Source organism: Paramisgurnus dabryanus, unplaced genomic scaffold (genome assembly GCF_030506205.2).
Source record: "Paramisgurnus dabryanus unplaced genomic scaffold, PD_genome_1.1 h2tg000254l_1_41051__unordered_in_group10, whole genome shotgun sequence".
NCBI classification, from domain to species: Eukaryota; Metazoa; Chordata; class Actinopteri; order Cypriniformes; family Cobitidae; genus Paramisgurnus; species Paramisgurnus dabryanus.
This window is the reverse complement of record NW_027394147.1, coordinates 12,501-22,500: the sequence shown is the minus strand read 5'-3', so window position 1 is coordinate 22,500 and position 10,000 is coordinate 12,501. Positions and strand designations below refer to the sequence as shown.

The 10,000-nt window shown below is 65.9% G+C and overlaps 1 non-coding gene across 1 annotated transcript in view; it reads right to left on the bottom strand.

Moving 5' to 3' along the window:
* The window catches only part of LOC135765707 (18S ribosomal RNA), a 1,855-nt gene extending 1,452 nt beyond the window's left edge, over positions 1–403 (bottom strand). The window contains exon 1 of the ribosomal RNA XR_010540974.1: positions 1–403. This exon is cut by the window's left edge and continues 1,452 nt beyond it. This is a non-coding gene — a ribosomal RNA (18S ribosomal RNA).
* Between the last annotated feature and the right edge of the window lie 9,597 nt (positions 404–10,000).

The window sequence follows — 10,000 nt, the reverse complement described above, 5'->3', positions numbered from 1 at the left end:
TGATTCCCCGTCACCCGTGGTCACCATGGTAGGCGCCTAAAGTACCATCGAAAGTTGATAGGGCAGACATTCGAATGAGTCGTCGCCGCCGCGGGGGCGCGCGATCGGCTCGAGGTTATCCTGAGTCACCAAAGCGGCCGGGGCGCGCCCGGAGACGCGTCCCGGATGGGTTTTGGGTCTGATAAATGCACGCGTCCCCGGCCCTCGCGGGCCGGGTCGGCGCTCGTTTGCATGTATTAGCTCTGGAATTGCCACAGTTATCCAAGTACGGGTGGAGCGATCAAAGGAACCATAACTGATTTAATGAGCCATTCGCAGTTTCACTGTACCGGCCGTGTGCACTTAGACCTGCATGGCTTAATCTTTGAGACAAGCATATGTTACTGGCAGGATCAACCAGGTAGTGTAGCCGTAGGAGAGCCTCGCTCTGACCCGGGGTTCACGCGGCGCGGGTCCCGGTTTCCACCCCCCGGGGGGAGCGGGACCGGGGCCACTCTCGTGTGGCTCTCCCCTCTCGTAGGCTGAGGGGCGGCCGGGTGGGCCGTAACCGAGGAAAGGTGCGTTTCGCGGGGCCGGGTGGCCGCGACGGGCCGGGGGCGTCTCCGCCCTCGGTCGCCGAGGCCCTCGCCGGCCGCCGGTGGCGGACCTTCGCGTCTGACGGACCGTCTGAGTCTCCCGCGGAAAGGGTCGGGCGGGCTCCGGAGAGCCCCCCTGGAGGCGAGAGCGCCGGGTCGGGGAGGAACCGACCGCCCATGGCGGCCGACGCGCTAACGTCGGCCGGGCGGAGGCCTGCCCCAGGCGCAGTTCGATTTCCAGAATCTCAGGGCCATGACACACAAAGCGTATCCGGGCGTCACCCCGTAACGGGTCATTAAGGCTGAGACGTGGGCGGCCCTGTCCCGCCCGGGGTTTCGTTTAGCGGCCGACGCCGGTTCGTTTTGCGGCCGAACGACGCCGGTTCGTTTAGCGGCCGAACGAAGCCGGCTCGTTTAACGGCCGAGGCCAGCCGGGTTCGTCCCTTCCTTGGATGATTTGCCATTCGTAATAAGAATCGTCACTACCTCAGTGCAGAGGGACTTTTTCGAGGCATTTGTGTCCGCTCGAGAGGCCTCTCGCTGGGCTCGAGAGGTCATGGGATCCGGTAGCCTATCACCTTGGAGAATCAGCGAGGTGCTCTTCCCTATATACCCGATGGCACCTGTTCGGGCCACCGTCCCCTGCTGGACGGGGCCCGGCTCTGTACCGCCCCAGACAGAGCGCCTTCGTCGGTCACGAAGGCAGGGTCGTGGACCCTGGAAGCGCACGAGCCACCCGACTCGGCTTCCATAGCGGCTGGCGGCCCTGGCCCGCCCGAGACGAAGCGCCTTCGTCGGTCAGACAGATAGGGTCGAGGACCCTGGAAGTGCGAGAGCCACCCGACTCGACTTCCACGGCGGCCCGGAGGCCGGGCCCGTCCCCGTCCGTGCCCGGGGACGGGGCACCTTCGTCGGTCAAACGCGTTGGGTCTTGGACCCTGGAAGTGCACGAGCCACCCAACTCGACTTCCATAGCGGTCGGCGGCCCCGTACCGCCCCAGACAGAGCACCTTCGTCGGTCACGAAGAGAGGGTCTTGGACCCTGGAAGTACACGAGCAACCCAACTCGACTTCCATAGCGGTCGGCGGCCCCGTACCGCCCCAGACAGAGCACCTTCGTCGGTCACGAAGAGAGGGTCTTGGACCCTGGAAGTTCACGAGCAACCCAACTCGACTTCCATAGCGGTCGGCGGCCCTGTCCCGCCCCAGACGATGCACCTTCGTCTGTCACACAGATAGGGTCTTGGACCCTGGAAGCCGTCCCCCTCGACTTCCGTAACGGTCGGCGGCCCTGTCCCGCCGCAGACGGGTCACCACTCCGTCTGTCTGTAGGGTCTTGGACCCTGGAAGCCGCCCCACTCGACTTCCATCGCGGTCGGCGGCCCTGGCCCGCCGCAGACGGGTCGCCACTCCGTCTGTCTGTAGGGTCTTGGACCCTGGAAGCCGCCCCACTCGACTTCCATCGCGGTCGGCGGCCCTGGCCCGCCGCAGACGGGTCGCCACTCCGTCCGTCTATAGGGTCTTGGACCCTGGAAGCCGCCACACTCGACTTCCATCGCGGTCGGCGGCCCTGTCCCGCCGCAGACGGTGTGCCACTCCGTCTGTCACACAGATACATAAGGGTGTCTCGGAACCCCGGACGCCGACCGAGACGAAACGCGTGGGGTCGGTGCGCCCGAGAGGGTAGGGTGCCCCGGGGCCGGCCGCTCGCCCGACCGGCTTCCGGGACTCCTTGACCGCTCGGGAGACCTATCCACGCGCCCGCCCGACCGGCGGCCGGGGGCCCTCGACCGCCACACGCGTACCGACGACCGGGGGGTTTCCGTTTTACGGCCGACGCCGAGATCCTTCGACGGTTCCAACAGGGGTTGTTACGCTTTTGTGTTCGCCCGTGTCTGAGCATATATGGTCGGGTCGAACCTTTGAGGCCGTAGCCTGGAGATCCAGGGCGGATCTTTTCTCACAACACGTGTGTCTTTGAGGCCGTAGCCTAGATCCAGAGACTTTAGGATCTTTTTAGCAGTTTTAAGGCCGTAGCCTTGATCCAGGGCGGATCTTTTGAGCAGTTTTAAGGCCGTAGCCTTGATCCAGGGCGGATCTTTTCACAGGTTTTAAGCCGAAGCGCCTTGATCCAGGGACTTTTGGATCTTTTTTTGCCGTTTTTAGGCCGTAGCCTTGATCCAGGGCGGATCGTTTTGCGGCCGTAGCCGAGTTCCATCACCCAAGGTAGCTTTAGTTTTTAGGCATTAGCCTTGATGATCCAGGGCGGATCGTTTTGCGGCCGTAGCCGAGTTCCATCACCCAAGGTAGCTTTAGTTTTTAGGCATTAGCCTTGATGATCCAGGGCGGATCGTTTTTTCCCATCTTTCGGGTATGAGCTCTTTAATTGTGAGCCTTCGGCCGACACTCGCCCGGGGCGCTGCCTCACATCAGACGCCCTTCGTCCGTTCCAACCGTTCCAGTTCTTTTAACGGTTTTTCGTTCATCGCACACCGACGCGCACAGACCTTTCTTGGGATCTGTCGCAGGGAGGGAGGACGCTGGAGGTCCACTTCGAGGCACCCATCCCTATATACCCGATGGCACCTGTTCAAACGACCGCCCCTTGAGAGAAGGGGCCCTTCCCGTGGCTCGTCCGGGAGGAGGCGCCCGCGTCGGAAGGCGCCGTAAGGTCGGAGACCCTGGAAGTGCACGAGTCACCCGCTTTTACCTCCAGGCCCTCTGTCGTACTTCTCGTGTCCGCTCACGAGACCTCTTTTCGGCTTTATGGAAGTGCACGAGTCACCCGCTTTTGCCTTTTCTGGAAGTGCACGAGTCACCCGCTTTTGCTTCCAGGCCCTCTGTCGTACTTCTCGTGTCCGCTCACGAGACCTCTCTTCGGCCTGGGGGTGCGCCACGTACACCCCCGCGTCCGCATTCGAGTCACCTCTTCGGGCTCATGAGGTAGGGTCGGTGACCCTGGAAGTCAGAGACTTCCAGGCCTTCTGTCGTACACCCTCGCGTCCGCTCACGAGACCTCTCTTCGGCCTGGGGGTGCGCCACGTACACCCTCCCGCGTCCGCTTTCGAGTCACCACTCTGGGCTACGGAGGTAGGGACGTGTGCCCTGGAGGAACCTGACTTCCAGGAGGGAGGGCCGCCCTGTCAGGCCCGCTTTCGAGTCACCCATCTGGGCTAAGGAGGTAGGGACGTGTGCCCTGGAGGAACCAGACTTCCAGGAGGGAGGGCCGCCCTGTCAGGCCCGCTTTCGAGTCACCCATCTGGGCTAAGGAGGTAGGGACGTGTGCCCTGGAGGAACCAGACTTCCAGGAGGGAGGGCCGCCCTGTCAGGCCCGATTTCGAGTCACCCATCTGGGCTAAGGAGGTAGGGACGTGTGCCCTGGAGGAACCAGACTTCCAGGAGGGAGGGCCGCCCTGTCAGGCCCGCTTTCGAGTCACCCATCTGGGCTAAGGAGGTAGGGACGTGTGCCCTGGAGGAACCAGACTTCCAGGAGGGAGGGCCGCCCTGTCAGGCCCGCTTTCGAGTCACCCATCTGGGCTAAGGAGGTAGGGACGTGTGCCCTGGAGGAACCAGACTTCCAGGAGGGAGGGCCGCCCTGTCAGGCCCGATTTCGAGTCACCCATCTGGGCTAAGGAGGTAGGGACGTGTGCCCTGGAGGAACCGGACTTCCAGGAGGGAGGGCCGCCCTGTCAGGCCCGATTTCGAGTCACCCATCTGGGCTAAGGAGGTAGGGACGTGTGCCCTGGAGGAACCGGACTTCCAGGAGGGAGGGCCGCCCTGTCAGGCCCGCCTCGGAGTCACCTCTCTGGGCTAAGGAGGTAGGGACGTGTGCCCTGGAGGAACCAGACTTCCAGGAGGGAGGGCCGCCCTGTCAGGCCCGCCTCGGAGTCACCCATCTGGGCTAAGGAGGTAGGGACGTGTGCCCTGGAGGAACCAGACTTCCAGGAGGGAGGGCCGCCCTGTCAGGCCCGCTTTCGAGTCACCCATCTGGGCTAAGGAGGTAGGGACGTGTGCCCTGGAGGAACCAGACTTCCAGGAGGGAGGGCCGCCCTGTCAGGCCCGATTTCGAGTCACCCATCTGGGCTAAGGAGGTAGGGACGTGTGCCCTGGAGGAACCAGACTTCCAGGAGGGAGGGCCGCCCTGTCAGGCCCGATTTCGAGTCACCCATCTGGGCTAAGGAGGTAGGGACGTGTGCCCTGGAGGAACCAGACTTCCAGGAGGGAGGGCCGCCCTGTCAGGCCCGCTTTCGAGTCACCCATCTGGGCTAAGGAGGTAGGGACGTGTGCCCTGGAGGAACCAGACTTCCAGGAGGGAGGGCCGCCCTGTCAGGCCCGCCTCGGAGTCACCTCTCTGGGCTAAGGAGGTAGGGACGCGTGCCCTGGAGGAACCAGACTTCCAGGAGGGAGGGCCGCCCTGTCAGGCCCGCCTCGGAGTCACCCATCTGGGCTAAGGAGGTAGGGACGTGTGCCCTGGAGGAACCAGACTTCCAGGAGGGAGGGCCGCCCTGTCAGGCCCGCTTTCGAGTCACCCATCTGGGCTAAGGAGGTAGGGACGTGTGCCCTGGAGGAACCAGACTTCCAGGAGGGAGGGCCGCCCTGTCAGGCCCGCCTCGGAGTCACCCATCTGGGCTACGGAGGCAGGGACGCGTGCCCTGGAGGAACCAGACTTCCAGGAGGGAGGGCCGCCCTGTCAGGCCCGCTTTCGAGTCACCCATCTGGGCTACGGAGGTAGGGACGTGTGCCCTGGAGGAACCAGACTTCCAGGAGGGAGGGCCGCCCTGTCAGGCCCGCTTTCGAGTCACCCATCTGGGCTACGGAGGTAGGGACGTGTGCCCTGGAGGAAACGGACTTCCAGGAGGGAGGGCCGCCCTGTCAGGCCCGCCTCGGAGTCACCTCTCTGGGCTAAGGAGGCAGGGACGTGTGCCCTGGAGGAACCAGACTTCCAGGAGGGAGGGCCGCCCTGTCAGGCCCGCTTTCGAGTCACCCGTCTGGGCTACGGAGGTAGGGACGTGTGCCCTGGAGGAACCGGACTTCCAGGAGGGAGGGCCGCCCTGTCAGGCCCGCCTCGGAGTCACCTCTCTGGGCTAAGGAGGCAGAGACGTGTGCCCTGGAGGAACCGGACTTCCAGGAGGGAGGGCCGCCCTGTCAGGCCCGCCTCGGAGTCACCTCTCTGGGCTAAGGAGGCAGGGACGTGTGCCCTGGAGGAACCGGACTTCCAGGAGGGAGGGCCGCCCTGTCAGGCCCGCCTCGGAGTCACCTCTCTGGGCTAAGGAGGCAGAGACGTGTGCCCTGGAGGAACCGGACTTCCAGGAGGGAGGGCCGCCCTGTCAGGCCCGCCTCGGAGTCACCTCTCTGGGCTAAGGAGGCAGGGACGTGTGCCCTGGAGGAACCAGACTTCCAGGAGGGAGGGCCGCCCTGTCAGGCCCGCTTTCGAGTCACCCATCTGGGCTACGGAGGTAGGGACGTGTGCCCTGGAGGAACCGGACTTCCAGGAGGGAGGGCCGCCCTGTCAGGCCCGCCTCGGAGTCACCTCTCTGGGCTAAGGAGGCAGGGACGTGTGCCCTGGAGGAACCGGACTTCCAGGAGGGAGGGCCGCCCTGTCAGGCCCGCCTCGGAGTCACCCATCTGGGCTACGGAGGTAGGGACGCGTGCCCTGGAGGAACCATACTTCCAGGAGGGAGGGCCGCCCTGTCAGGCCCGCCTCGGAGGCCTCCCCTCGGGCAGGGGAGGCAGGGTCGGGGACCCTGGAGGAACCGGACTTCCAGGAGGGAGGGCCGCCCTGTCAGGCCCGCCTCGGAGGCCTCCCCTCGGGCAGGGGAGGCAGGGTCGGGGACCCTGGAGGTGCCGGACCTCCAGGGGGACGGAGGCCGAACCCGTGGCCGGGGAGGGTGAGCCTTGCCGGGCTAGGCTCGCGCGGGTTCGAAGGCCTGGTTCGAGAGGACCCCTTCCCCTATATACCCGATGGCACCTGTTCACACTACTGCCCTTTCGAGAGGGGACCCCGACCGGTCCGCGGCCGGGACGGCGCACCTCGGTCGGCCTCGGCGAGTGGGTCGGGGTGCCTGGAGGTGCTGCGAGCGGCCCGCCTGGAAGTGCGCGAGCCACCCGACTCTGGCGGCCGGCGCCCCCGGGCCCGTGCCCGCGGCCGACTCGTCTGACCCGGCATCGTCAAGGTCACCAATACCACGGAGCGTCTACGACGCCCCGTTTCCGAGATATCGGCCAATGAACTGCCGGGCGCCGTATCTCGGCCGGGGAAGGTCCTACGGACTCGGGGCCGGGCTCGTCGGAAAGGTCTCGCCCGGGGCTTTCCGACGAGACCGGCCGCGGGTCCGTGCGACCCCGGGGGCCCGAGATACTTCCGGTCGAAAATTCGAATTTCGTTACCGCGCTGCTCCGGCGCCCCGGGTCCGGGGCCTTCGCCCTTCGGGTGGGTGGCTCCTCCGCGGGGGGCCTTTCGAACGAGCCCACCCGCGCGTCGCTAGCCCTTTCCGGGGCCGAGATACGGCCTACCCCCGCGGGATTTTCCCACGGCCGTTTCTCGGGCGCCTCGGGTCCGGGGCCTTCGCCCTTCGGGTCGGTCGCTATGCCGGAGGGGAGCTTTCGAACGAGCCCTCCCTCGAGTCTCTGGCCCTTTCCCGGGCCGAGATACGGGCGGGTGGTCGCGGAATTTTCGCTCGTCCGGGGCTCCGGCGCCCCTAGCGTCCGCCTCGGAGGTCGCCCGGACGCGCGGCCGGTCTCGTTCGAAAGGTCCGTCCCGGGGCTTTCCGACGAGCCCGGCCTCGGGTCCGTGCGACCCCGCCCGCCGGAGATACGTCCGGTCGAAGCTCGCGGAAATTCCCGCGGCCGTATCTCGGGCGCCTCGGGTCCGGGGCCTTCGCCCTTTGGGTCGGTCGCTCCGCCGGAGGGGGCCTTTCGAACGAGCCTACCCGCGAGCCTCTAGCCCCTTCCCCGGCCGAGATACGGCGGTCTATGCCCGGATTTTCCCACGGCCGTTTCTCGGGCGCCTCGGGTCCGGGGCCTTCGCCCTTCGGGTCGGTCGCTATGCCGGAGGGGAGCTTTCGAACGAGCCTACCCGCGAGCCTCTAGCCCTTTCCCCGGCCGAGATACGGCGGTCCCTCCCCGGATTTTCCCACGGCCGCAGCACGGGCGCCTTTGCTCGGATCGACTCGCCCTTTGGGTCGGTTGCTCTACCGGAGCGGCCCTATCCAACGAGCCAACCCTCGTCTCTCTAACCCTTTCCCCGGCCGAGATACGGCGGTCCCTCCCCGGATTTTCCCACGGCCGCAGCACGGGCGCCTTTGCTCGGATCGACTCGCCCTTTGGGTCGGTTGCTCTACCGGAGCGGCCCTATCCAACGAGCCAACCCTCGTCTCTCTAACCCTAAGCCCGGCCGAGATACGGCGGTCCCTCCCCGGATTTTCCCACGGCCGCAGCACGGGCGCCTTTGCTCGGATCGACTCGCCCTTTGGGTCGGTTGCTCTACCGGAGCGGCCCTATCCAACGAGCCAACCCTCGTCTCTCTAACCCTAAGCCCGGCCGAGATACGGCGGTCCCTCCCCGGATTTTCCCACGGCCGCAGCACGGGCGCCTTTGCTCGGATCGACTCGCCCTTTGGGTCGGTTGCTCTACCGGAGCGGCCCTATCCAACGAGCCAACCCTCGTCTCTCTAACCCTAAGCCCGGCCGAGATACGGCGGTCCCTCCCCGGATTTTCCCACGGCCGCAGCACGGGCGCCTTTGCTCGGATCGACTCGCCCTTTGGGTCGGTTGCCCTACCGGAGCGGCCCTATCCAACGAGCCAACCCTCGTCTCTCTAACCCTAAGCCCGGCCGAGATACGGCGGTCCCTCCGCGGATTTTCCCACGGCCGCAGCACGGGCGCCTTTGCTCGGATCGACTCGCCCTTTGGGTCGGTTGCTCTACCGGAGCGGCCCTATCCAACGAGCCAACCCGCTTCTCTCTAACCCTAAGCCCGGCCGAGATACGGCGGTCCCTCCGCGGATTTTCCCACGGCCGCAGCTCGGGCGCCTTTGCTCGGATCGACTCGCCCTTCGGGTCGGTTGCTCTACCGGAGCGGCCCTATCCAACGAGCCAACCCGCTTCTCTCTAACCCTAAGCCCGGCCGAGATACGGCGGTCCCTCCCCGGATTTTCCAACGGCCGCAGCTCGGGCGCCTTTGCTCGGATCGACTCGCCCTTTGGGTCTGTTGCTCCACCCGAGCGGACCTTTCCAACGAGCCAACCCTCGTCTCTCTAACCCTAAGCCCGGCCGAGATACGGGGTACCACCGCCTGACCTTTAAACGGCCGTAACTCGGGCGCCTTTGCTCGGATCGACTCGCCCTTTGGGTCGGTTGCTCCACCCGAGGGGACCTTTCGAACGAGCCTACCCGCTTCTCCCTAACCCCAAGCCCGGCCGAGATACGGCGGTCCCTCCGCGGATTTTCCCACGGCCGCAGCTCGGACGCCTTTGCTCGGATCGACTCGCCCTTTGGGTCGGTTGCTCTACCGGAGCGGCCCTTTCCAACGAGCCAACCCTCGTCTCTCTAACCCTAAGCCCGGCCGAGATACGGGGCACCACCGCCTGACCTTTAAACGCCCGTAGCTCCGGCGCACAAAGTCCCAGGACTTCGCCCTTTGGGTCGGTTGCTCCACCGGAGGGGACCTTTCCAACGAGCCAACCCGCGTCTCTCTAACCCCAAGCCCGGCCGAGATACGGGGCACCACCGCCTGACCTTTAAACGCCCGTAGCTCGGGCGCCTTGGGTCGGATCGACTCGTCCCTTGGGTCGGTTGCTCTACCGGAGCGGACCTATCCAACGAGCCAACCCGCGCCTCTCTAACCCTAAGCCCGGCCGAGATACGGGGTACCACCCCTTGATATTCCCACGGCCGTAGCTCCGGAGCCCTTCGCCGCAGCCCTTCGGGACACCCACCCTCGGACGACCCGCGGAGGGACCTTTCCAACGAGCCAACCCTCGCCTCTCTAACCCTTTCCCCGGCCGAGATACGGGGTACCACCCCTTGATATTCCCACGGCCGTAGCTCCGGAGCCCTTCGCCGCAGCCCTTCGGGACACCCACCCTCGGACGCCCCGCGAATGGACCTTTCCAACGAGCCAACCCTCGCCTCTCTAACCCTTTCCCCGGCCGAGATACGGGGTACCACCCCTTGATATTCCCACGGCCGTAGCTCCGGAGCCCTTCGCCGCAGCCCTTCGGGACACCCACCCTCGGACGCCCCGCGGAGGGACCTTTCCAACGAGCCAACCCTCGCCTCTCTAACCCTTTCCCCGGCCGAGATACGACCCCGAGAACTGTGGCACCTCTACCCGACCACAGTGCACCCGAGGCCGGCCTCGGACCCCCGAGGACGGTGGCACCTCTACCCGACCACAGTGCACCCGAGGCCGGCCCCGGACCCCCGA